Raw genomic sequence first — 27,970 nt, forward strand, 5'->3', positions numbered from 1 at the left:
AAGTAATTATACTTTGTAATTGCTATTACGATCATTATAATATTTTTTTTTAATATGTTTGTATTATGCAGTTACTTGTTTTTTGAGATGTGTCTTTATGAATGCATAAGCGCGATATGTGAAAATTATCAACAGAAATGATAAAAATATCAGCAATAATATCTGAAAAACATTGCGTGTGTCGTGCGAGTAGGGAAAAAAATGTCCCTTCGAAAAATTGTTTCCTTCCTCATCGAGCACAGCCAATCAGAACATCCGACAGATCTCTCGTGTGCAACGTGTGAAATATTAGACTCGAGCTGGTTTTGTTGCCCTAGCGAAAAACGCGTTCAGGGCTTTTTGCATAAATCGAAATTGCACTCCCCTCCTGTTCGGAAGCGTGATAGCTCAGAAGAAACGGACCGATTAGCATTTCGACCCGACTACTGTCGCGGATAATGAATAGCGCGCGATTATGCATACCAGACAAACGGGGGTTCCGGACGATTCCATATCGGGTCGTCGGAGGTATATATCATCCCCCGGAACACGCTCCTCGTGGCAGACACGAGCTCGCGGGGTAATGCAAGCTTCTTGCGCTCGAAGTGAATCGCAGGAATTCGACGTTGTTATTCTCCTTTCATGGCCCCGAGATCTCTCGCGGGGGTGTGAGAGAACTCCGAAGTGGCGGGATGCTGCTGGCGCGTCTTATGTCGCAGGTGTACATCCCCGATTCTCGTATTTTACGTGCGAAAAAAAGCATCCCATCCCCGCGTATCTGATGCACCTTTATCTTGCCCCTTGACGTTACCCGACGATTCTTCCGATTCTCGCGTCTCGAGGGATGTCGAAAGCGCCCTTAGTTCTTCAATTTTGTCGCGACATCCCTTGTTGCATTTGTGTGCACTGAGCGTTTCATTGTGTTTTTATTGTATAACATTCTATTTTTAAAAGATTAAAAACATTAAGAAAGAAATTATAAACTCATATTGAAATGTAAAATTTATCATAGAGGTTGATCTGTGCAAAGACGACAATGGTTTAGTAGAACTTTCCATATGGTATCTTTTGTATGCAAATACCTTCTACTTAATGAGCGTTTCGCGTTATTGATTAATGGAGAACTGGTGTCCATGGGATTACATCGATTTGCGAGTCTGATAACATGTGTTTTTTCAGATGCGTCTATCAAACGGTCCCTTTTTATTTACAACCCGCTCGGTAGTATCTCTACGTGACATCGAGGCCAGATAATACTCGTTGCTTACGTCATCCTTGTTTGTTGGTGACCAATTTCAGTTTAACTCCTATAGCTTAACTGATTAGCATTTAGCAGAAATTGCGATTCATACTCTATCTTGGCAGTACAAAAAATTGTTCTCTAAAAGTTCTCTAAAATAAAAGTTTCCCCGTTTTTCTGCTCGCTGATTTTCCATGAGTTACAGTCGCATTTTCTTTTTCCATTTCAGACATTTGATATACTGGATATCTCTTAAAATCTGAGGGACGTGAATATGTCGTAATGTTCCAAACAAAAATTAGAATATTTCTTTTTGTTTTGATTTACGTAACACATGCATTTATTCTTTTATTATCTTCTTCTTTTTAAATGATTATGCTTCTCGATTTATCTTGAAATACTTTTAAAAATTAATATTTTATCTACTTTGCATATTTCAATAATTAGCACAAATGAGAGAAATACATTTCATTAAGATCGGCTTATACCAATGTGAAATCTCAATATTTATGATCAGATAAAATCTAATATTTCTTGACAATGTTTCTTACGATTCTTTTCTCAGTAAAAACTTTACTTCGGATTCTATCTCTTCTCGAGGAGGAAACTCAATTTTCGAGGAAACGAAGTGGCGAGAAGCAAAATTGTGGAGTGCATCGCGCATTCTGACCACTGGTGAGAAGTCGATGGAAAAAGACAACGGCGACATGTAATCCGACGCTGTACGCCGTTTAATGAGCATCTCTGATCCCATGACTTCTCTACAAAAATGAATTCGCAAGTTCTCAATTACACACAAGATATTTGCCGGATGTCAAAACTTATCAGAAGTAAAACCGCGTGCCGCTGACCCGCGTGGCATCGAGTTTCGAGATCGGGAACGAGGAAAGTCGACGAACCTTAATTTGCTCCTCTAACGGTTTGCCTCTTATCGTCTTTATCTACAATGATATTTCCGTTGAGATGCCACGAGAATCTATTCATCGACGATTAGCGCTAACCTAAGATTAGACAATTAACATGACTAAAATCATATAAACCGTTTGCTTTTAAAGTCTTATCAATGGATTTAAAATAATATGAATTTTATAATTGACGTAATAATGAAATAACTATCAAAGCATTTATCGAGATTGCACTGCTTTTAGCAAGATTTACGAAAGTGGGCTCATTCACACTATTCTCCAAATAAACAATTCGTACGGTGAATTTCGTGGGAGTTATTCCTGGCAAACGATGCCGGTACTTCCCCAATGTCGTTTAACGACGATGAGGTAGATCGAGTTTTACGGTGAGTTATTTACCACTCTCTTCTCTCTCTCTCTCTCTCTCTCTCTCTCTCTCTCTCTCTCTCTCTCTCTGTCTCTTTCTTTTTCTCTCATCTCTTATATTACCGTCTAGCAGACGGATTGCGCAACAAAAAGCGTCGCGAACGGAGCTACCGGCGGGAGATACCGAGGTGTAGAGATAATTCATACGGCTCATCCGGAGGTATCCTTTACATGGATCTTCGTAAAAGGAATTCGCCTCTTGGTTCTTACCAGTCGTCGTGCCGGCCAGTCTGTCTCAGATGTCTTTCTTAATTCTGTCTCATTGCGTCGCGCTCGACCGATTTCCGCCGTCGCGCCACAGTAAGCGATCCGGCGAGAAGCAAACGACACAATCGATTCGTTCACTCTCGGCCATGAAAATTGCCTTTTATTTTTTTTTTTTCGCTTTGAGAGAAGTTCAATTCTCATTTCGCCCCATGCTCATATAGAAAATCGTATCTCATTACAATGATATTATACTTCCAGTTCTATAAGATTATTTGTTCTTTTTTGACCCAGCAATATCATTTATTTTTGGAAAAGTTATAATGCAAGTATTGAAATTCCATATTAGATCGAATAAATATTTTATGCATTTTTACATCTTTCCCTATCAAATTTTCATGATACCGATATAAGCTGTTCAAAACCATGTTGCATATGAAATAATGATATATTGATAAAAAAACGGCTATGGAAAGACTCCATATCGCGCTACCATTTATTTATTGACAATAAATTATCTTTTCAATTTTCGTTTGGCCAACAGACGGTCATAATTTCTTAATTTCTATGATACCGCAGACACCTTGTCACGTCTATTCACTCATTCTTTCGCCAGCAGGCACTGCGTTTTTGTGCGCCGCGCGCAGCAGTAAATTGGTCGAGAATCGTTCTGCCACAAAAATTAGGGTCCCTCTCGAAAAATCGGCAGACAGTTTCGGATTTATATGAGCGCGGTTGGATAGCAGATAGCACGTTCGTGGTTATATGGCCGTAGCAAACGTGCGAACGTGACGTCGCGCGTCGCTCCAAAAACGCCGCTGATTTTTGTCTCTTCCCTCTTCCGGCAATCTCACGCCCCCGATTTTCAATACCGTTCGCTGCCGTGAATAGTGTGGAATTAATTTTGGGTCGATTGCGGCCGCGTTATCGATGGATAACGTTCTCGCAGGAAAATGAAATTTGTTCGCTGAAACGTTACGAAATGAAGTCCATCTCTTCATGAAGAAGAGGACTACCCATTTTTTAAATTATTGCCAATTTTTAATCTTAGAAATCTTACATATAGTCCGTCATTTTTACGTGCTGAATATTTCGAAAATTATAATTTCATTTTTTTCCAGATAGCATTAATTAAACAAAATAAATTGCACACATTTATCCAATATTGACACATCAAAGAAACTTGCATAAAAAAAGAAATAGATAATGAAGATACACTTAAACAGATACACAAAAACATTTCGTTAATTTGTACGATGTGTTAAACTTGCTAGCATACCGTGGACGTGAGCATTTCACTTTGGAGGAATTTTGTGGCGTCATTCCCAAGCCATTTTCCTGTCGAAACCGGTTGATGTTTCCGCGCCACCCTCAACGTTGCCACGGTAGCTGCTCGTAAAATCATCTTTTTCGAGGAAGAGGGGATAGGAGACTCGTCAGGAACTGAGTGGTGTTGCAAAACCTGCCATACACCCTCGAGATACGAGAGAACATAGTTAGTCCCTAGGCGTCTGCGTTTGGCTAGCGTTAATTGCCAATTTGTAGGCGCGACCGCAACACGCCCGACTGGACTTTGCCGTGTCACCACCTACGCCTCTGCAACGACCGTATAATAAAATTTCGAGGGACAAACGGGAGGGAAGATTTTTTTTTAAATGGATATATCAGTCATTTGATTTTCCACGTACAATCTTGTAATACAATCTTGTAATATTTCCTTTAATTTTAATGGCACATTCAAATTCTATTTTTATTTATTTCAGTACAAATTGCATTGTAATAAAGATTGTAGGCATTTTTGTTTCTATATATTTAGATATTTTCTTGTTGTCTTTATGCTTTGACAAACCTAAGCGATTTTGATGCATCATGTATTTGTCCGTTACGGGAGAACAACCATTGCGTTTCATTCTTGGAGAAATGGCAGAGTTATTCTATCGAATAACACGTGGCGTGAAGAAGTATGCGTCGCGTAAGAGTGTAGAAAGCGTGAAACGAAAGGTAATCGTGCAATTTCATTTTAAGAATGGGAGGAACGATCCAGTGGAGGCGCGATCTTTCGCGGTGAGAGTGACTCCTAGCCCGAAGAGGATTCGTGACCGGAATCTTTTCGTTCGCACCCGATGGATACCGACGAGGAGTCGATGACGACAAGGTGACCCGGGGACCGTCCGTTTCGGATAGCTATATGTTCCACCATATGTGTACGCATAGGCGGCGAATATCGAAAAAAAAAAATCAGGCTCTTCATCCCTTCAATAAAATATACTATTGCGGTCAAATTTTTATTCTGTATTCAAACTACATATTTGAAACTACATATCTTTCAAAATATTTATGTTTATAACACGGCAAATCTGGTTCCTAAAAAAAATTTTCCATAAATAAAATTTTCCATTTTTCTCAGTAAATACATTCATAACATTAAGTAAATTATATAAAATATCTTTAAACAAGCTTATAAAACTCGAGAGTCTCTAAAAGTATTAGTTATTTATTTTTCTAGGGTTTGCCCAAATTTTTTTTATATAATCCACATAAAATATGATTATTTTTATATAAATTTATAAGTCAAAACATACATATATCTTAGTAAAATGTCTTAGTAAAACATTGTAAAAAATAAAGTCTCAATTTCACTTCAAGTTTCTCTTTCTCGGATAAAACAATTTTACAAAGTAATTATGCAAAGTAATTACAAAGTAATAGAGACAGGGCACTCATTCAGGGCATTGTTCGCTTGATAATTCATGAAATTGCGCTCGCAAATATTTGTTGTCGCGGAATGGACGTGCGAGATGTATAGGGCTGTTAAAGCGCGAGCTCTACTAGCTTATGCGCAGCGTCCGATGAAATCGGCTGCGAGGGGCAATCACGTCGGCATTATTATGCGTAACGCCGGCCATTATCGCGGTCGGCAGGTCCCCGTGAGAAAGTTCGCGATCGCCGCCAATGTCGAGTACGTGTGCTTTCGCGCCCGTAGGAGGTGCGCAGGCAGGCCACGTAGGCACGAGGCTGGGGCTAGGGACCCTCAACACATATGCACATGTTTTCACGTTCTATTACCTCCGCCTACCTAGTACCTACGTACCTACCTACCGGCCGGACAATAATAGCTATTGTACGGCGGCTTGTTAACGCGATACGTGAGCGAAAGAGGGACCGACGGTCCCTCCGCGACCGGCACGCCAATCGGCACGACGATTTAATCGTGGATTCGGAGATTTGCAGCCGGAAATCAACCGCATGGCTGCTAATTCCGGACTGGTCGAGGACTGAGCGAAACGGAGTTTACGTTGCAACGCGCGATTTCATACCAGCTTTATACGAGATCGATGAAAAGCCCGGTCGCTATAGTCAGATGCAGGAACTCGTTTGCTCACATTTTTTTCAACTAGTAGTTCCTCAGGCATTATATTACGAATAATTGACTGTAAATGCTATGAGAGAGAATAAGAATTACTGTAACATAGTGGCTGTAAATGCATGCGCGATAATATAAATACCTGTTAGATATATGGGGATTAGACGCCTTTAGTGTCGTAATAAAATCTTATCTATTGCACAAAACATTTTCTATAGTCCGCGATTAATCTTGCACAAAATGTCCGATGACATTGTGTTACAAACGCTCTCGTTTCGCGTGGGTACTCCAGTCGAATGATACGCCACGTTTCATCGGCGAATCATTAATTTCGGTTATTTTGTCGGGAATTTTGCGAGATTGTCGAAGAATGAACGCGGGTGTAGTCGAGATACGAGACTTCGATGATTCATTCTACGAATGGAGGAAATGCGGAGAGGATGGTGAGAGGCGCGTAGGTGAAGGTGAAAGAATGAATGAACGCGCGAAGCGGAAGCGAGCGGACTCGTGCGGCGGCACGCCTCGCATACAGGGTGCTTCGCGTGTAACCAATGCTTACATAGCTAAGTGTATCTGGTATCTGGTGAAGTGAACAAATGAAATGTACAGATATTTAACAGGCGATCTCATAAATAATCACAGAATGGGAGATTATTAAAAAAAAAAAATTAATTACGCGAATAAATTAAATTTAATCGATACCGCGATCGATCGATATTTTTTGACTTTTATCATCGATTATATCAGGGATACCCTGTATATGTCTGCTTGTACCTGCGTGCATGACCATGCTGAGCTACCTTTCCCGATCAACGAGACGCGTTTTCCTGTACCGACACCGGACGTCCGGCGTGGTCGACGGAATAGTAATATGCAATACGGACAGGTATAGATAGCCATCCGTATCTCTACGTTCGCGCTCGAAAGAGATCCCATTTATATAAATTGCTCACGTCTAATGTAATAGAAGACAATAGCTAGGGCACAATTAACGAATATTTATCTGGTATTAGCAGTAAAAATGGAATCGTGTGAAGGCCTGCATATCGATGCTATGTATGTGTATGTCCATTATTTTTCTCGATATCTCTAACATTATTTCTAATATGCTTATTAGTGGATTATCTCTCCGAAATATTGCATTATAAAGCTTCTCTCCCTCTCTCTCTGTTTCTTTCTCTTTTTGTTGCTATTTTCGAACAAACTTCAAAAGGTAATTTTAACAAGTACTCGTGAAATTAGAACTGTAACAAATAACCCGAACTGGACAAATAATCTGCTTTTAGCTGTTTTCTGCTGTTGGAAATTATTACTTTGTAACGAGTACTTTCACTGGGAATTACTATAGCTAATTGATTTAATTAATTGAGAAGTGACATAGCCAGGCGCAGGAAAGTTACAAGATCCGAAGTTATAACTCACTTACAATAGGGCGCGGTACAGTTTTTGGCGGAATCGCGAGATCCGCGGTCCGATAGATACGACGAAATTGTTTAATAACGGATGAAACTTCCGGGCGTCTCGTTTACAGCGAACCGGATGATCCGCTGTCGCGTTTCCGCACCGATGCGACGGAACGAACGAATACAGGCGATCCGCTCAGCCGACGACATTGTGCAAAATATCATTGTTCGACACTGCGAGTTGCATCGGAGGAAGGGAAGGAAAAAAGGGTTACCGGTGACCTATTCGTTTCCGGTAGCGCGGTGGAATATCGATAATTGAGCCGGTGAAAGAGAAATGTGAAAGTCAGCGAATAAAATACCCGTGAGTGTTTTACCATGCGGCATTATATGCGACGGCTTTGACAAGAATTACGTGTTGACAAAGTGAAGTGAATAATAATTTTATATCTCAGATATTGTTATTTTTTATAAGCAAACAGCGATTTATTACGAAAGTTCTACAAAGATAATTATTCTTTTCAGTTTAGTTTGAAAACTGGGAATTGATTAAATATTTTAAAGTAGTTTCGAAATTTAATTCATTGACTTTTCTTACGCGACACATTTTACGCGAATAAATTTTAAAATGGATGTTAAAATTATGTCATTGATATCGGATGAAAAAAGATTTTTTAGAATATTTATGCTATTAGCAAGCAGACATCGATTAATTGAATATCCATTATTATTGACGATTGTCAAAATATTCATATAGTCCGCGATCTCGCAGCGCAAGAATAACAAATAATGCATAATTAATGACATATACGTTCTCTCAGTTTTACTACTAATTTAACACCCAGTATCTGTCATCATTAGTCACTGGTCTGCTTTGTCGTTCGCGATTGTGTTTTCATTTGTTTGCCAGTTATTTCTCGAATCTAAGATATACGATATACTTTCGCGCTGTTTTGCATGTTTTATGTATGTATGTACACGAGGCGTCCCATTGTTGCCATGCGCGATTGTTTTTACTATCGAAGTGTGTCTAAACTCATGAAAATTTTTTATAGTTATATTTTTATATTTTGGTCGCCTGGTCGTTTGCTTAACATTGTCACGATATTATAATCGCGAGATATCATCGATCTATGCCATCAAAAAGTTTATACGCATAGCGTATGTGCGTGCCGCAAAGTTTCCTGCAGAGCTAATTATCATCAAGTCTACGCGCAAGTCATGTTACAATGAGTCTCATAAATTTTTTTTATATTCTACGTTTTATATTCTATATATAATTTATATTCTACGTTTTATATTCTACATATCTTTAAACATTTCCTGGCAATAATCTTTAAACGTTTTTATGCGAGTTTAAACATTTGCCTCGAGGATTATAATTAATAATGTTGACATGCAAACGACGCAATTACAATTACAATTTTGCCTTTAATTAAAATAAATCTAACGATAACTTAAAAAAATAAATCTAACGATAACTTAAAAAAATATATCTAACGATAATTTTCAATTATCAACTTCAAATTCATGTTACACCTACGCGAAAACATTGCCAGGACATTATACAAAGTAAATTACGAAAAGGAAGAGAGAGACTAAATTTGTTATATAATTTGATTTTCTCTATAATATTATAAACTTTTATTAATTATCCGTACTAAGTTCTACAATAAATTACATATGATATTGTTAGAAATCATTATTAGAAAGTTGGCAAAATTTGAAATGCATTCGCGCTTAGTAATGAGGAATCATTATTATCGCGAGAATTCCGTTATCCAAAAATAATAAGAGAAAGTTCACGGAAACGATCAGCAATCCCCCTGGCTTTGAAACGTTAAGAAACGATCTCTCACAGTAATCAGGATATATACCGTCGCCTCCGGGAATGGACGGTTAAACGCCGCTGACGGAAAGTACTATGGCGAACGTTCTAATTATTGTCTTCTTTCGGAAGCTCCGCGAGATTTCCCAGGAGTGATCGCGGCTCCTTTCCGCGTCTTGCACGGCTAACTTGCGCCGATAACTTCGAAACTGGCGCGAACCGGGAAAGAGAGCGCGAGAATGGTGAGAGGACGAGAAAAGGTTCGACGGTTCTTGCGCCAAGACGAGTAACTTTAAGTATACAGAAGCTCTTAAAGAGAATGAGCGCGAATCGCATCGCGTATTTATGAGATGCCAGTTGTCGCTTTAGCGGCTGTTCGCCGTCGCACCGGCAAAGTAATTGCGACAGATGGGACGCGAATAATAAATCGCCAATCGAAATAATTTAACTTTGGGGTTTAACTGTGGGAGAATTAAAGAAAGATGGAGTAAAGAACGTTCGATTTTTTTTCCAATCTCTCTTCTGCATTTTGTTAAAATTTCATGCTCTTTATTTAACGTCTTTTATTTTATTTTAACTTTATTTTAAATCATACTAACATTATGCTGTTAATTTTTATTATATTAGATATTAATCGTATTAGACGTTATAATTAAAATTTAATAATGTTTAATAATTAATGTATATTTTTTAATATCGATTTTTTTATTTAAAAAGAATATGACGATTTATGTCGTAGCAATTATATGATATGTCTACGAATCTAGTTATGGAAACTATTAGTAGAAATTGCTTTATATATACTGGATGAAAATTCATCGGTATGCGATGTATCTAGTTTAATAATGGCATAATATTAACAGGATAAGCGCTATTATCGAGAGAGAGTGAGAGAGAGAGAGATAGAATTGTGGAGAGAGAGAGAATGTTAAATACTAATTGAATTTATGATTGAAACAGGAGTATTCTGTTCTCAAGTAATGCATAATTCTAGATCGGTATTATTATTAGCTGTTTGTGCGAAGTACTATAAGTGAGTTTCGATACTGAATACAGAGGCAATTCCGCGAGGCAAACATTATTATCGTTCAGTCAGCGACCTGTTCTGAATCGAGAGTTCTGACCTAAACTGGGAGGTCTAGCGAATAGATTTTCTGTTAATTTTAACAAAACGATACTGTGGTCAGATAATGCTTCATGGAATTCGATACGAACATTGCCAATGTACAATATAGGATAAGCGAAACTTTGTTATTGAAAACCAAAATCCGCAACATGTGATGTTTAACAAAGCTTGGTAATGAAGTCATATTATGATTAGTAATAGTATCATGAAAATATCAAAAAAATATATGAGAACACAATGAGAAGCTTAATTTTTATTAAATTCTTTTTTATTTATTGATTACTAAAAGTATCTAAGTTCTCATCTTTATTTTTACATGTACGTTTATTTTGAACTGAGTAAATTATTAATCTATATATCGGGAACGTAATATTATAGACCGAGATGACTATCGGCGAAAAATTACGTTAACGATGTCTGAACGAAAAACTATGAGCGCCTTAATTCAGCTATTAATATATTAGACGGCTTTACGTCACACCAGGTCGATTATATTTTACGTGAGGAAACGTTATAAAGAACGACGATCGATACGATTATCGCGAATAGGGGATGACTTTTTATCGGGACATTATAAGCCCGTTTACGAGCTATGTCGTAAAGTAAATGTGCTTTATTCATTTCCTAGTAGATATCCAGGGGGACTGCGGATGCAACTATATTTTAGTCTTTCGCCTTTTTAACGTGTCGTATCCTGTGGCTAAATAAATAATTTTATTTACACGATTTTACTGCAGACACGCTCTGCGGAGAAATCAGCACTACATTATTCAAAGTATATTTCCAGTCGTTGTATTACTATATTGTTTTTATGATTGCGATCGAAGATGTAAAGTACGCTCGATATATCGATATTTCGTGATTTCGTTACGGAAGGTTGAGTGGATAACATCGTATCGGGAGAAGAACTTGTGAATGTGCGTCGGTGTGAGGAGTGGTCAGTTGCTAATTAACACGTTGAACCATAATAATTAAAATTCGAGAACTGGATGCGTCGAATGCTTACGGGGTTGTGTGCAGCGCGGGGAATGTCGAAGGGTGCAGATTTCCATTGTTGCGCGCGGATTGCTGGTTTGCCGGGAATTGGGTTTAAAATGAAACGTTCAGATCTCTAAAACGCAACCTCCTTTTGAATCAGTCTATTGCGTTTTTTATATCGCGTACCAATGCGATAAAGTTTGCAATTCACGCTTGAATGTGATCTATCGAACGTTGTACCGTATGTGGTGTCGCATAACTTCAAAGACTTTTATTCATCCTTATTACCATTTTATTTTTTATACGATAGCGTATTCTCTCGGGGCTCTTTTATAAAAAGAAATATATACATATAATATGTGTATCCAATGTTCAATATCTTGAGCTGTAGTTCCTGTTTATTCAAAATTCCTAACTGTAAATATTACTTAGTTTAATTATCAAAGGGCTTGAATAATAAACACATATACGTTCGTGTCACACTATTTTTATCTATCGAGAGTCTTTCGACCGTGGCGAAGCATAATATCCGGTGGTCCCGGACATTGACCAATTCCCAGTCGGCCGTGCTCTCCGGTATTCCGGTGTGGCTCGCATCGAAATCAACTGTTAGCTTGGCTGCCAGCCAGTCTGATCGCTCAACGATGCAACTTCGTTTGACGCTCCTTTTTGCGCTCCGTAGCGTCGCGAGCATCGCAAGCTCTTCTCGCATCGTGACCCCGACCGAATTAACGAATCGCCCGCATATAATGGAACGAACGCTCGCCAAATTGTGGTAATAAAATATCTCGGATTCTCGATGAATCTCTAATGCGATCGCACGATTTTGCCCAGTGCATCACGTTAAGTAATCACGTCGAATTTGTTGATTGCTATCAGCGTTATCAGTATCTCCTGTTAACTTTGTGCCGTTTCGCTCTCTTGTCTGGGTTTCCTCGCATTTGCGAAAAATACAAAGGCGAGAGGGTTGAATGAGAAGGGGCGTGATAAGAGCACGAAAGTAAATGGCGTATTCCGCGAGTTCTCGATCCCATTTATTGTCTCCGTCCACCCTTTTGTGGCCGCTACATCGCGCGGGAAAAAAGCTGGCGCTGATCCTAGAACGGAGGGGAGGCCCCCGACTAATTTTTCAAAGGCTCGCGCTACAGCGGTCGCGATAATCCCAAATGAAAAAGTGACGGCCGCAACCCCTGAAACAGTCGTGCAAGCCGATCGATGCTGTCCTTTATATTTTACGTCGGGCTCGAGACGTACTTTGTTCTCGCGATATCATAGACGCATGTCTCGTCAGCATTATCTGCGAGGTTCGTAATTTAGATTACGCCTGGGAGAGTCACGACAAATATTTATTTTTGTCGTAAATTTTGTATATTTGGATTTTGCCTCATTGATATTTCCATCTAATTGTAAGATATTGTAGCAAGATGAATCTATGAAATTCAAGTTGAAAGATATTAAAAATCTTGATACTTTTGCTTAGATATATTTAAATTATTATTATTATTATTTATATTTTATTTATATTCTTATTGTTATTATTACTTTTATTTATATTTATTTTAAAATTAGTTTTATTATTGAAATATTATTTTAAATTATTGTAAAATTACTTTAAAATTATTGATTACATATAGTAGATTACATATAGTAGATTTGAATAATCTTATAATCAATAATAAAGTTAAATATTAAAGTTTAGTCGTTCTTTTTAGAACTTTTTGCTTTCATACTGATACTGGCCTCTAAAAATTATTAGCTTCCATCTCTGAAAAATCACAATTTTTTCCCGGTTTGCCCGTTTTTTGCCCGACTATCTTATTCTTTCCAGAGGAATAGCGATCTTGATGGACGGCGCTGAGAAAAAAGAAACAGAAGGGCAAGAAAGAGAAGGGTACAGGAAGCATAGAATTCATAAATTCGTGGGATTAAGCTTTTAAAGTATGAAAAATAGCGGTATAAGCGTGGGGAGAACTCGCATGGCCGAACGTAGCTGCGAAAACTCTGCTTGATATCGATTCGCGGCAAAAAGAGGCTATAAAAATGTCTACGCACAAATATTCACGTACCTTTGTCCCTTTTAATTGGATCTGCTAGTTCAATTAATAACGAACTCGGCGCTTTCATAACTGCTAATTAAATTGATACGACTTCCTTTTGTGACATTTTTCAAATCATTGTTAAACTTTACAGACATCCGAGTTTTTGATCGCAAAATTACTTTCTGCCGTGGCAATAAAAAACTTGTCAAATCGATAGAGAACATGAGCAATTATTTCAAAGGATTTTACATTCACATAAAAAGAATATAACGAGTATTGAGAATTTATGTACATCACAATTTCACGATCCATAATTTTACGATTTTCTCGTTCGCATTTTAACATGGTTTGATATTGCGGTGCACTCACAGAGGCAGAAAATTTTAGTTAACTTTGGGAGGAGAACCGTTGGGATTACACAGACTTTTCCTTGTTGGCTTTCGGAAAACACTTGTCGTACCGAGACGCGTACCATCCTGTGATATGCTTTAAAACTTCGTCCATCTGGAAAATCACCGTAGTCCCTTCGAGGATTTGCCCGTTTTAGTCGGAGCGGTCGTTTCGTGACTTCGTAGTAACTGCTTTGCAGTATACTCCGAGTTTAAAAATCCAAAGTTATGAGTTCGGAAAACTCGCAGACTGAGCGATATCAATAAAAATACGAATACCCCCCGACATGTCAAAATTGTCTTGTTCCGCGAAACTTTACCTTCGACATATTCAAACAAATTCAAATATAATATTAATATACATAAATAATATTAATACAACTCTAACGCAAAGTTAAAATATTAATATTGCACATTAACATATTCAAATCAAATATTATTTTCGAATATATTATAAATTAATGCAGATATTAATATATTAGCATCTGAAAATATTTTTCTGAAAACTTTTTACTCTAACTTGAAAGATATAAAAAGATCTTTAAAGGATAGGCATCTAATAAAAGGCATCTAAAAAGATGTAAAATTTTATTTTTTTAAATTATATTCCTGATTTTTTATTTTATAATTTACTTTGGGGACACTAATCAAAATTATGACGCTAATCAAAAATAAAAAAAATTTAAAAAAATCGTTACATTATCTATAATATTCTTATTTATTCGTTATCTAGTTAGAGATTCGTGATAGAGATTTTATGGGTTTCACGGGAGTTATTTTCGCTATATCTCTGGCTTCCTGAAATAAGAAGGTACTCATTGCGTAGGACTTTTTTCCATAAATAGGATGATGCAAACAGGATAATAATGTTGGATGGAGTGCTTCTCACAGCGTGAAGCCTGCTGAAGAGATATTTGATTTTCCCCGACATGAGCAATAAGGCTACAGAGATGTTTTCTAGTATTGAGATGTTTCTAACCGATACGAGGACGATAAAATATTGTGTCGGTCGTAAGTTATTTCCAACATTCAGCTCTTTAGATAGAGAGACTTACCATGAAACTGATCGCCTTAACTTCTCGGCGAACTGATCGTCTTAGCTGGCTGAGAATGAAGCCGAGTAAGAAAGTGCTGAATTCACTGTGAAATAGGTATTCGTAATGGGACGGGAATTTGGATGTTGGAAGTAATTTAAGCTCTAGACGCTCTAATGACCACTCGAATGAGATCACAATAGTTAATAAGTACTTTAATTGCTTATTGTTCTGTGTCTTTTGGATGCTCTTAGCTTCATATTGATGAATTCTTGTCGCGCTCTCTAATAGCTTCACTCTAAAGGCAGGTAAAAGCGCGTCTGATGCGCGTTCGATTATATCTTGCTGTTTGCAGCTTTGCTATAGCTGTTTAGCTTTTGCTGAAACTTCTATCTGTTCTGTCTGCAGTGTTCTCAAAGAACTTCAATACCATTTCGCATATATGAAAACTTTCTGGCAACTGAGATAAGAATTTTAAACAATTATTTTAAAATGTACGTGAATTAAATCTTTTAATTCTTTCAGAATATTATTTTTAATTAATTAGCTATACTTATTATGCAGTTTTTACGTTTGAATATTTTTCTGATAATTATAATTTCATTTTAATTTCAGCAATATGAGACAGTTACAGTGAAAAATATCTAGTATTAATGTTTTCATTGCCGCTAAAAAATACGTGATCGTAATAAAGTTAAAATGATAAATAACAAATCCGAGAAAAGAGAGAAATTTTTTGCTGTTTTTTGCTCTCATTGCTGTTCCGATTCTAGTAATTTGTCGCGCGATAATTCCATCTTTGCTGCGCTGGTGTACAAAAGATATTTTACAGACCGATATATCCTAGCCGGTGCATTACGCGGTCGTTGGTGTTTCACGTGTGTATCTGTAAGCCCCATGATCAGTATCCGTATCCCGGTGATATACGTCCAATACCCGTCTTTCGAGAGAGATCATCCTTACTACCGTGTATATAAGTCAGTGTGCAGCCGGCCGCCATGAAATCGCGCTCGTAATATTTCTTCGGCGCAGCGCTTTTACGGTTCTTGCGGGACACCGAAAGGAACGAAGGCACGGAGGGTAGAACAGGGGTATAATAAAGCGACGGTCGCCGCGCCGGTAACCCTCCCTTTCTCGTGTCTCCCGCCCTTTCTTGCTTTCTTTCCCGTGTGCCTCTGTAGCGCTCCTCTCGACCCCGAGAGATAGAGGGAGACAACGGTGGTAACGTACCGCTATGGCGGTCGCAATGAGACCAAGATAGAAATTGATGACACTCATAATTTACGAGAAATCGTGATTTTTTTTTAAGAACCTTAGGAAGTATACGCCGTCGTCTCAACTTTGTCCTTTTCTCTGTTCTGCTCCGCGCGCCTCGTCGCCTCCTTCGCGCCGCGAGCGAGCGCGGGCGACGGAAAGAAGAAAATATCGACGGTGGGGGTGGAGGGGGGTGAATAAAATTCCGATAAATTTGCATTACACTATAAATCCGATGCGCGGCCGCCAACACAGTCCGTTTTGGATATTCCCGACACTATTCCCGCAGGATCGCTATTCCTGCGGACGTGCACCGATCCGGAGGACGAGTAAAGTGCCGCCCCCGATGGAGGCATCGTGGAGATCTCTTTGCGTCCCCGAATACGCGCTCGAGAGAGGCGATCACGAGGCGATCGATCGCTTTTCCGTGTCGTCCACCGGATATACGCGGCGTATATATTCTCTTGGTATATACGAGCAGGGAAATATTCAACGACAGTCTCGTTTATACACTTCGGTACGTTTACTCGTTACGCTCGCATTGCTTTTTTCTTCTAAATCTCCAAGAAGACGAAAAATATATACAAAACGAGAAAATATATACAAAAATATAACTTACCTTGAATTTCTCTATCAATATTTCGCTACTATAATTTTTATTAAATTAACGTCATAATTTTTCACAATTTTTTAAAAAATATACATCATTGAAAAAACGGACAGTGCGAAAACTCTTTGTAAACTTATAATCTGAGAATCAACATTAACAAATATAATTGCAAAGTGATGTAAGAGTTTTAGAATTATCTTTTATTATTTTTTAGAATTATTTCATTAGGATAACTTTTATTATTTTATTTAGAATTATTTTTTTCGCCATTTTCTTGTTTATCATTTATACGCGCACGCGATAGAAAGAAGCAAAATATTAAATAAATATAAAATGATATATGAATTGAGATTGCAGTCTTTTGAATTTGATAAAAGAGGATAACAGACGCATATTGATTTTCTAAATTTCAAAATTTTTCCTGCATCCTGGATGTCACGTGTGAGCTGAAATAAAAAAAATTAGGGATATCGGATTATATCGGAACAGTTGCAGCGTCAGTAGTAACAACGTGACGATGCATTTGCATCATTAAATATCTGCGTGGTGACGGTCGACTTTTGCGCGGGAAATAGGCGGTCTCTCTCGCAGTCGAAGCACGCGCGAAGTCGTCGTTGACAATTTAAATGAGCGGGGATCAACGCGGAAGAGAGAGAGAGAGAGAGAGAGAGAGAGAGAGAGAGAGAGAGAGAGAAAGCACGAGAGAAATCAAGAAACATGCATATCACATTGCGCAGCCACCATCGTTGTCCTCGTCATCTTCCGCGCCTCGTAATCATTGCCGCCGTTAATTGTCGTTAATTAAAGAAGTCTCCTCTGGAGATTGCGCTTCGCTGCCGTTTAATTACGAAAAGGATTCATTAGCGAAGAGGCAGTCACCTAACGAGAACAAAACAACGGCGACGGAATCTGACGAGGCAGTCTGGCACTTTCTGGTTGCAACCGTCACGCCGAAGTGCACGAATGTGGTATAGTGGTGAAGCAGAAAGAGGAAAATTCTCTCTCTCTCTCTTCTTCAAGGTATTATGGATTGCTATGATGAATAAAAGCAAGAAAACTATGTCCACGCTTTTTTTCCTTCTTTCTTTCTTTTTTTCCTCTGTTTTTTGATATCTTAATCATGTCTTTGTATCTACCTGTAATCACGAGAAAAGCATATCGAACAGAAAGACGTGGCAATAATAAATAATCTGTAATAAGATAATTTGTAAATCGAGAGCTTTAGATGCAAACATTTTTTGATTTAAATCCGTATATCATTCTATCATTATTTAAATATTGTATTAATATCCAGATATTTTCACGTTCGATTAATAACACTCGGATTCAGATATTCGTGAATTTGTGTGTAATACATATTAAATATTTGATAAGTTCCACCGATTCCTGATCGAGCGCTGTAATCAAAGCGCCTAAATGCATTTAGTCTCCATTGAGTTCGGCGACGTAAACCGTGAAAATATATTTTCCAATCGAAATCGGATCCACCCTAAATATGTCTGCACATGCACTCGCGAAAATTCCCGTTCGCCATGCTCTTCGATATTCAATCTCGATTGCGTTTGTCGGCTTTCCTACCTCATGCACCCCCCCCCCCCCGTCATTCAATGCTCTCAACCCCCTTTTTCTATTCGCTTCTCCTTTTCTCTTTGCGTATGTTCCATTCTTTTGTCTCTCTCTTTCTCTCCCTCTCTCTCGTGACGCGCGTATATTCGCACAGCTTTCTGGCCGCGCGTATCCGCTCGGCTAGTCGAAGGTTTATTGCCCGTGCGGGTTGAAATCTCCGTGCGAAAATTTCGCTCGCTCGCCGCTTCCGAATCTACCACTAAATTGGACATAAATTTGCCGCGCTATCCCGATGCCATCCTACGTTCTTTAGTCCCCCTTCGTGCTGCCGCTTTCTCTCTCCTCTCTCTCTCTCTCTCTCTCTCTCTCTCTCTCTCTCTCTCTCTCTCTCTCTCTCTCTCTCTCTCTCTCTCCCTCTCCTTCTCTCTGATTGATCCACTAATTCCAATGAAAAAACAAACGAGAAATCACAAGCACCTATCGTAAAGGATGGCAAAAGAACGAAATAAATTATTTTTGCGACAAGTCGGCGAACATCTTGTCTCCTTACGATTTTTATATGAATTTTACTTGAAAATATTGGCGACCAAGAAATTCACTTCTTAATAAGATATATAAAGAATATTTATGAAACTTGGATTATTTAGCAAATACGCAGTCGTTTACTTTAGCAATCTAATTGATGACAACTTTCAACTCTTTCCAACTTTCTTTTAAGAACGTTTCTGTGTATTTTAATATTTTAATTTTAAATTAAAATTTTCTATTACTCTTTTGTAGAAACTCATACCTCCTATCTAATATGTGGAGATTCGATTTTCAATATCGTAGCACCTCTCCAAAAAATTTTGAAATATTCTACCCACTATTTTTCTATTAATTATTGTCATGTGCTTAACTTAACAAGTTTATATCGCAACTAAACTCTTGTCATAATCATGTGTGTGTGTGTGTGTGTGTGTGTGTGTGTGTGTGTGTGTGTGTGTGTGTGTGTGTGTGTGTGTGTGTGTGTGTGTGTGTGTGTGTGTGTGTGTGTGTGTGTGGCGTGCGCGCGCGCATAATCGACGTGCGAAACCAGCAGAGAAACAGCAGCGCGTTATCGCGCCTTCACGCTCTATCGGACTGGTTCGCGATTCTTCGTCTTCGTCAGCGGTTTTTCGTGAAAAAAAAGAACTGTGGGCGAGAGATACCACCCCATCGTGGGCCGTGTCACGCGCACACATGCGTGCCCATCGAAGCACGCCGAACGACGGTAGCCGAGAGTGAAAAACGGCGCGCGATGCGGCGAAGCGATTCGAAACGTTCAGCGTTTCGAGTCGAATCGCGGGAAAATCAGCCCCGGGAAATTAACGATGCCCGCGCATCGGCGCCGTCGGCATCGCGCGATCCGCGAAACCTACCACCGGCGAACGACAGCCGCGTAATTAATAGAAGCGGCAGCGGCGGCGGGAGTTTCAGCGTGGAAAAATATCAGATCGCTCGCGCCTACGACGCTCGATATCCTGTAATAACGAAGTCCCCTGGACTGGTTTTTCATCGATGATATATGCGTAATCACAAATAGCGTTCGTGCAAACAAAGTGTAGCGATTATTCATCGATTCTTTTATTATTCCCTTTTATCAATTATTCCAAAGTTATCGCAACAAAACCAATTAAGAAACGCCCCGCTCGGCATTTCATTCAACATCGAAAAATAAATAGAGATGAGTAATTATATTATATAATTGAGCAATTAAGTACGATGATAGTAAGAGATAGAAAAATAAATTCAACGTCTTTCTGCAAGTTTATTAATTGTTTAAAAGTGAACATTTAAATTCTCTTCTCATAGAATTATGAACAATTATTAGCATAAAGTAGCTGGATTTTGTATTTTAAATTTCTTTGGAAGATTTTTTTTAAGATAAAGAAAATATATAATGTATATATAATGTCACTCATATTACAAGTATTATTAAACGACTGAATTATATGACATAAAATATGATATGAGAATATAAGAGTTTGCTTTTGTAGAGATTTATCGAAACTTGTACAATAATTTCTTCTGTGATTTCTTCGCTCCTTCATTCCTTTGCAATTTTTTGCTATAATTCGTAACAATGAGGAGTGTAAAATTACAAAAGATCAATGTCACACAATCGCACGCTTCTCGGACAATCGTTGTCAAATTATTCAATAAAATATTCCTCGTTCGAGTCGCCGCTATCGCTACTCTGCCGTTCCGGAACATCTTCCGGTCGTTCGGGCTCCAGTTCCTGCCCGCACAGGTCCGGTCTAAAGGGGGGAAGGGGCTGGAAGTTCACGTTCCAACGGGAACGCCTGCGACTTCCGTGCTGCGCCAGCATTACGTGGCACAAAGTCCCGTTCTCGTATTACGAGTCGTGTGGGGTTCGAGAGGGCGTGGGGGTCCTTATAATAGGGTACCGACAGAGCGTTCGTTGCATTGTGTCCCCCTTGTGACTGCCTTAGTCTCGCGACGAGAGCGGAGCGATTGCTCAAGACCCACTCGCGAGCACAGAACTGTCTTGAGACATATGGCCGTGCTGGATTACAATAGATGGGCATTCAAAGTATTCACTCAACGAAATTCTTTTATTTCTAAGACTCTGAAAAAATTGACCTAAATTAATCTAATGTATGTGCAATAAATTTGCAATGCATGCGAAAATTATTTTAGAAAATTTGAGACAATAACATAAAATATTAAAAAGACAATGGATTGAATATTATAGTTCTATTTATAGATAACTCACATAGCACTTCTATTTCATTATCTATGTAGGACAGTTCAGAAACTGACACTTACAAAAGTAAAAGTAACAGTGCCTACAAAGTAAAGGTAACAGTTACTATCAAAGAGACGTCTAAAGCGACAGACATATTAAGGACATAGATACTGTCACAGAGTCTAGAATAAAATTCCCTCGAGGTGAATTTCCATATATGTCTCTGCATCTAAAATTAAGACTGATGGATGTACCTGTAGATCGTTCATAGAATTAAACGTGTTATTAAACGTGATTTTGAAATCTGAAGTTACAAAGAATTATATAAAGAATTATGTAAAAAGAGAATTTTTTTAAGTAAGAGTTTTTTTATTATAAGTATTTTTTACGAAATTTTACATTGCGCTTTATATTACTATGTATTTCATTTGCTACTAAAGTTTTAAATTATTGAGATATTTGCGACTGTTATTATAAAATATATTTTATTAAAATTATAAATATAAATATCTAGGAGAAATTAACAAATGATTATAAAAATGAAAAAATATCCCGTATGTTTAAATATTGCCGTATGTTTAAAGATTACTGAACAAGATTATTCGTATTTCATATTTAGGGCTCAAGCCGTTGTGTCAGGAAATGACACGATGACTGTCGATATAACATTTTGTTTCATTCATATTTGTTATAGAATCAATCTACGTTCTCAATCGCATCGTAAAATAAAGGTAAAGGATTTCAGCCGCAGCATGGAACGTATTGCAAACATTGACCGAAAGTTTATTACGGACTTGAGAGAAGTACGGAGAGAACTACGGAGTTCGTGTTTCATAAAATCTTACGTATATTGAAATTTATTTCATTCTCGAATTGAGAAAGGGCTACGAGAGGAGACGGTTTGAATATCACGACGATCCGCCAAAGAATCTGCACAAGGATAACTATAAATTTTACATCGTGCATGTGCGTGCGAGCTAAAAATATATCTTTCTTCTCTCTGCGATTTTCAAATTCATGATTGTGACATATATATATAAAAATCGATCTATAGGATTACAGTTTATTCCTTGGAAGACTCGCTTTATTCAATGATGCAGCGAGTTCGATCAGGATTGGACGGATATCGATAGTCACCGATTAATAACTCGCAATGAGAAAATTTGTCATACGGGATGATATAGGAGAACGAGAAATGTGCGTGTGCTCGTTTTGCTTCTCGGCGCGCGGAGTGTCTATTTCGTGTCTTATACCGGAGTTAACATCTTGATTCCCACTAGTCACGTAGATTGCGATTAAATGACGCTTACGCGCACGAGACCAAGGCATAATTGGATGGTACGTACCGTCTCCGTCTCCGTTCTACACGAAAGACCGTCAGCGTGAGAATTAACCCGTTCGTTATTTTGCAGTCCCAACTTATGGACAGATGATCCAGCAATTTCTCCGCAGAGAAATTGTTACCTTAAGCCTTATTACAAAGAATTTTGTTCTAAGACCTCATAACGTATAAGAAAAACGAATCGCTTCTTAACATGAAAAGATAATTCATACATCTATAACATCAATTAACATTGAAAATTATTACGTACAATATTAAATTTACGAATTGTTGATCAGTTTTCATTAAATATTTGTATATTTATTACCTCGTGTAAGTGGTCCCTTAGCTAGCGTCATCAATGCGCGTAATATTGAGTTTGTCAGACGTAGATATCTAAAATTAGAAACGCATGTCACCATGAGCGTTAAATCGGTAACGATGAACGATGGAGGACACCGTTTTAGCACACTGATAAAACGGTCGTACACGCCGCGTCGCGTAGCGTCGCGTCGTGTTCGCGGAAGAAAAAAAAAAAGCGTGAGAACTCGACCGACAAAATTCCTCCCAAACTGCGGCCGTAATCGAGACGAGCACTCAGACCGGAGGGATGCGTCGAGACGAGCGCGAGACCGGCTGTTTCAGGGACACGTACGCGTGGGTCGGACCGGAACTGGTATGATTCACGTCGAGGCTGAGCCGTGAGACTCGCGGAATACGATTCGCCGCGTCTCGTCTCGTCTCGTCTCGTGTCGTCTCGTCTCCTCTCCTCTCCTCTCCTCTGATCTCTCGTTCCGTCTCTCGTTCCCTCTCATCTCGTGATCCGTGTACGTAAATCGAGGAGCAACGTATCGCAGCATTGACATCGTACTCCGAAATTCTTCTTAAAAAATTATCGCGTGATCTCATCAAGGAGCAACGAGACTCGTCGTCATCGCGGTCCTTTTTTTTTTTTTAGTCCACAAGTAGAGGGAATTTTGTAATTAAGAGTACGACGAAAGATCGAAGTCGAGAATTTAATTTCAAATATTGCTTCCAGATAGAATTTACATATCTTTCGATTAAAAATTGCTTTTTATCGCAAGATATATTTTCCTTGCCCGTTAAAGGTTCATCGGATTGGCACCGAAGCGATATCGCGCGTTAGAGGAATCCGCGTTACTTCGTACGATGATTCCTGCCATTCTTCGTGCCTATGAGATTTATGATCCATGATCAAGGTTACTACATAAGGCCAATCCCGCTACCACGAGTGTTCCGCCGCATCTGCGAACATTGTTTTACCAATCGGCCGGCTTGGACTCGACCGCCCGTGTCTCGATTTATCATCGACGCGCGCTTTATTTTCTCACGTCCTTCCTCGCTTTTACCCCGTGCCGCATGAGAGCCTCTCGCGTCCCGACGTTAGATCTTGATATACCCTTCGCGATCGCCGCGTCCTACGTATATCCGCGTATATCTGCCTATAATTTCCAGGCGGATTCTTTCTACCGATGAAATGTATCCGCCGGTACGTGCATACGGCCGGTTCTCCCATCTTCCATCTCGCTTCAACTTTGTCTCCAACCTCCTCTCCTTCTCTCTCTGTCCCTCGTCCTTACGTCACGCGCCGTCTGTCTCCGAAAGGGAAGACAATGGACGCGTGGGTCGGGCGCAATGTGTCCGAGGCGTAGCCGCGTGGAGTACGTAGGTAGTCCTCGCTCGATCGCGTGTGCGCGATCGCCGACTGACGTAACGCCGGACCGGCACGTACTTAACGATCGCTGCCATTGCGCGTTAAAACGATTACTTCCGCTCGGCCTTACTCGAGGTGGAAGAGATACATCGGACCCTGGCGGCGGCTGCGGCGGCGGCGGCGGCGGCGGCGGCGGCGGCGGCGGCGGCGACGACGATGACGCCGACGACGATGGCGATGGCGAGGTTTACGTGCCCTGTGTCTATGGGCATCCTATGCCCGCCTTCTTGCATCGTGAAATGGAAAAGTCCCGCGGCGTGTGGCCATTAATGCGAGACAAAGCGCGTCGGGCCTCTCGCGATCTAATCCTCGCACGAATATTTCACGCTCGACTCGCCGCGCCGCATCGTTTCGCGCCAGAGCGACGAGACGTAATGGTTCTTTGCTAATCTAGTATAGAATTTTATAAAGAAAGAGGGTTTGGAATTTTTTTTTATATTGAAAATTTCTTGGAATTCTTCAAAATTTCTGAAATTGAAGTATTCAGCTTCTATACGACATAAATACAATATTAATTTGATCGTTATTATTTTACAATATTCATAAGGCATATGTGAGAATTTTGTCCAATAACATATGTTTTTGAGAGGTTTTTTTTATAGCACTTGCTTTATTATTCCAAAATGATAAAACAATTCAGCTGTGTCCTTCTCATAATTTCCCATACGGATTTCATATAATCTCTATTGTTATCTACTTTGCATGCTAAAGGACTATCTGTTGTATCCCTTACATCGGTTTTATGCCCGTATTTCGTATTCTCTACCGGTAATACCGCGAAACGAGCTTTTGCGGTCGATCTAATCGCCTCTCGAATAATTCACGTGACCCTCTTTGACCGTACCTTGAATCGAACAATTTAAAGCACAACGCACTCTTATTCGTGAAAGTCGATCAATTATTTAGTCCACCTTTTATGATTTAGTCCACCTAACGCTAATACTGCGATACAGCATTATTATTAAATTAATTAAAGTAATCAAATGAGAACGATAATCTAACATGTAACATTTCCGGATGTTTATATACATATCGCGAATACGGTCTGTCCTAATATCATGGCGTCTCAATAATTCGGTAACGTAAATCAACGTCGTTCCGTATAAACCGTCTAATTATTACAATGGAAATCAGAGAATGAGGATCGACCTCCATGAGCAATCGGTATACGACGCATCATGTCGACGGAGAAGTAATTCAACAGCGGGAAGGCGATAATAATTTCCCATTCAGCCGCGTCGCAGGATACGCTCCTCGCGGCTCCATAAATTTACAAACGCTCTCGCAAGCTCGGCAAGCATGCACGCCAACCTCTCTCGCAAGCTCGAAAAGCGGAGAACTATCCTACCGCGATTATCCTCCATCCAAGGACCGTGCGGTCAACGGCCGCATATGCAGTTCCCTAGACGCGCGCAACAACATTTTGAGATTCTACACGCTATACACAGAGGCGAAATGAACTTTTGAAACTGCGGGAGAGTATTTTTCTACTGTTTTACATCCCCGAGATAAAACGTGTGTTTGTTAACTTTAAATTTGTTCTATCTGTTTCATGCAATCGTGCTTCTAAAAATAACCACTAACTTGAAGCTGTATTAAAAGCCATATAGAAATATCTTATCTGCGTCGTCGCGCAAAGCTGTCCGAGATAGAAAGTCCGGATTCTTTCGTTGACTTTTATCCCCAACGGTAAAGGATTTAAATTTACATTGCGTATCGATGAATCTGCCATTGCCCCATCGTACGATATATCGCGTATAATTGTCCAACAGCCACGTTCTCATCCACTTAACGCGTTTCGATTGCCAGAGAGTGCCACTTCGCTCACACAGAATCTACACTTCCGCCTAGAAACCGTACTGAAATCGGATGGATCTATCGAAATTGCAAAACGTTTAGACACGAGGCGCATAACTCACGCATATTGCAACAAGATGAGTGGCACGAACGAAGGTGGCGGTCGGGGTTGTGCGGCGTGTGGCCGTTATGGTATACACGTGTAGCTATTACCAAATGATCGGTGAGTGGCGGCATTCCAGCCGCATTTCGTGGCCTCTCTCATCGAGCTCTGAGCTCCGTTACTCTGCTTTGCTCTGCTCTCTTCCTTTCTCTCTCTCTCTCTCTCTCTCTCTCTCTCTCTCTCTCTCTCTCTCTCTCTCTCTCTCTCTCTCTCTCTCTCTCTCTCTCTCTCTCTCTCTCTCTCCTGCCCTCTCTCTCTTTCTCTCTTTCTCTCTCTCTTTGTTGGTATATTCACTTCGCCTGATAATAGTTTTCAGAATACAATAGGTATAGTAAGATGCAATAATGAGACGTCTCATGTTTCTTTTGTTTTAAAAAACAGAAAAGTAAAATATTTTATGAAATTTAATAATTTAATTGTTATACGGTTTATTCTATCGTGTAAATAAAATTTTTGGAAGAAGAGGGAAAGTTGTGTATTTATAATTTATATAAAAATTTTTTTCAATGGAATATAATATAATATATTAATCTTTTTTATGAATTTTGTTGCGATAATTGCACATTTGAAGTTTTTATTTGAGGGTATTACCAAGCTCTCAACCGAACCAAACGTTGGCTTTTTGTTTTCTTCCCTCTTTTCATTTCTTTGATTTCTCAAACTAGTGCGAATTGCGAGGACGAGATCTTTATTAAAATACACAGGGGTTTGAACATTGATAGCTCGGTTCTTTGTGGCCTCTTTCAAGTCACTTCAAATTTCTCCTCCTATGAAGCAATTCCTCGAAATCAAAATCTCACGTGAGATTTCTTGAAACAAAAAAATTTTAATTCTATTTATATTGTTTATTAAGAATAATGTATCATATTTCATCGCAATAATGTTCTTTGTGAAGTTGTGACGGGAATTTGCTTTCTCCGCTCTCAGCGTGTATTTATTTTTAGAATTGAGATTTGCTGATTTCCTATTATTTACGAAGTTCCGCGATTACGAGGACGGTTTTCTCCCATTTCTTAAAGCACGATTGCTCCCGCAATTTTAATCTGACTGGTCAATCTTATATCGGTTTTCTACTTAATTGATTATCACGGATTCCGGATACAGGAAATTGAGAGATCTTACAAACGCAAGAGTAGTGAGAAAGCATGAAAATTGATATTTCACGAAGCTGCATCTTCCCTCGATCGTATCGAATGTTCACGCCGACGAGCACAGGGAACCGCTATGATTTAATCCGAGACCAATAAGCAAGAGTGCCTTTTTAATCGCTAATACGTTTCGGGGCTGTATAATGGCGACGCTTTTAACTTCTGTGGAATTCTCGCGCTCCTATTTACGCAAGATGCATTTCAATTTTGCTCGATATGTTGGCGCAACTCGTAGCCTTTGTATCATCTCATTACCGGTAATTACGTGTCAGCTGCAGGCTCCTTCACGTCAGCTTACGGCGACCCGTGGGAATTCATCGCGGTATGACGTCGCACGTATCTCCATCGATTGCCGTTGCTTTTTCGTGCACGCGCGTTCTCCACGAAGATCATCGTACTCGGGACACAAAATCGAGCGGAAGAGAATCGGTAATCGCGTTCGCGTAAAAATTTCGCCGATTGATTCGTCGCGTGCTCGCCTACGTGCCGATTACATGCCTGCCGGCAAGAGCTTAACGATTTGCGAGAAATGCTGCGTGATCTTCCGGCGAATTCCGGAATTCGTACCGGCAGACAATCGCAGACGCAAGAAAGCGAAATACAGAGAGGTACAGAAAGAAAGAAATAAAGAGATCATCAACTTTATAATACGATTTGATATCTAGAAAATCCCAGCACCGAATCGTTACGTGACGCGAATCCGTTAGAAGACGGAAAATCCTGATGATTC

General features: G+C 39.4%; 1 protein-coding gene and 2 long non-coding RNA genes across 5 annotated transcripts in view; 1 reads left to right on the forward strand and 2 right to left on the reverse strand.

Moving 5' to 3' along the window:
- Nucleotides 1-27,970, forward strand: part of stet (stem cell tumor) — a 352,773-nt gene that overhangs the window by 41,293 nt on the left and 283,510 nt on the right. The gene's annotated exons all lie outside the window — the stretch shown is intronic.
- The window catches only part of LOC148937657 (uncharacterized), a 167,969-nt gene that overhangs the window by 11,029 nt on the left and 128,970 nt on the right, over nt 1-27,970 (reverse strand). The gene's annotated exons all lie outside the window — the stretch shown is intronic.
- Nucleotides 18,846-27,814, reverse strand: LOC148937658 (uncharacterized). Its single transcript, XR_016138112.1, has 3 exons — nt 22,726-27,814; nt 21,104-22,632; nt 18,846-20,956 (listed from the first exon to the last, which is right to left on the reverse strand). It is a non-coding gene; the product is annotated as an uncharacterized LOC148937658 (long non-coding RNA).

Source organism: Pogonomyrmex barbatus, unplaced genomic scaffold, assembly GCF_055798465.1.
Source record: "Pogonomyrmex barbatus isolate J1 unplaced genomic scaffold, ASM5579846v1 scaffold12, whole genome shotgun sequence".
Classification (NCBI taxonomy): Eukaryota; Metazoa; Arthropoda; class Insecta; order Hymenoptera; family Formicidae; genus Pogonomyrmex; species Pogonomyrmex barbatus.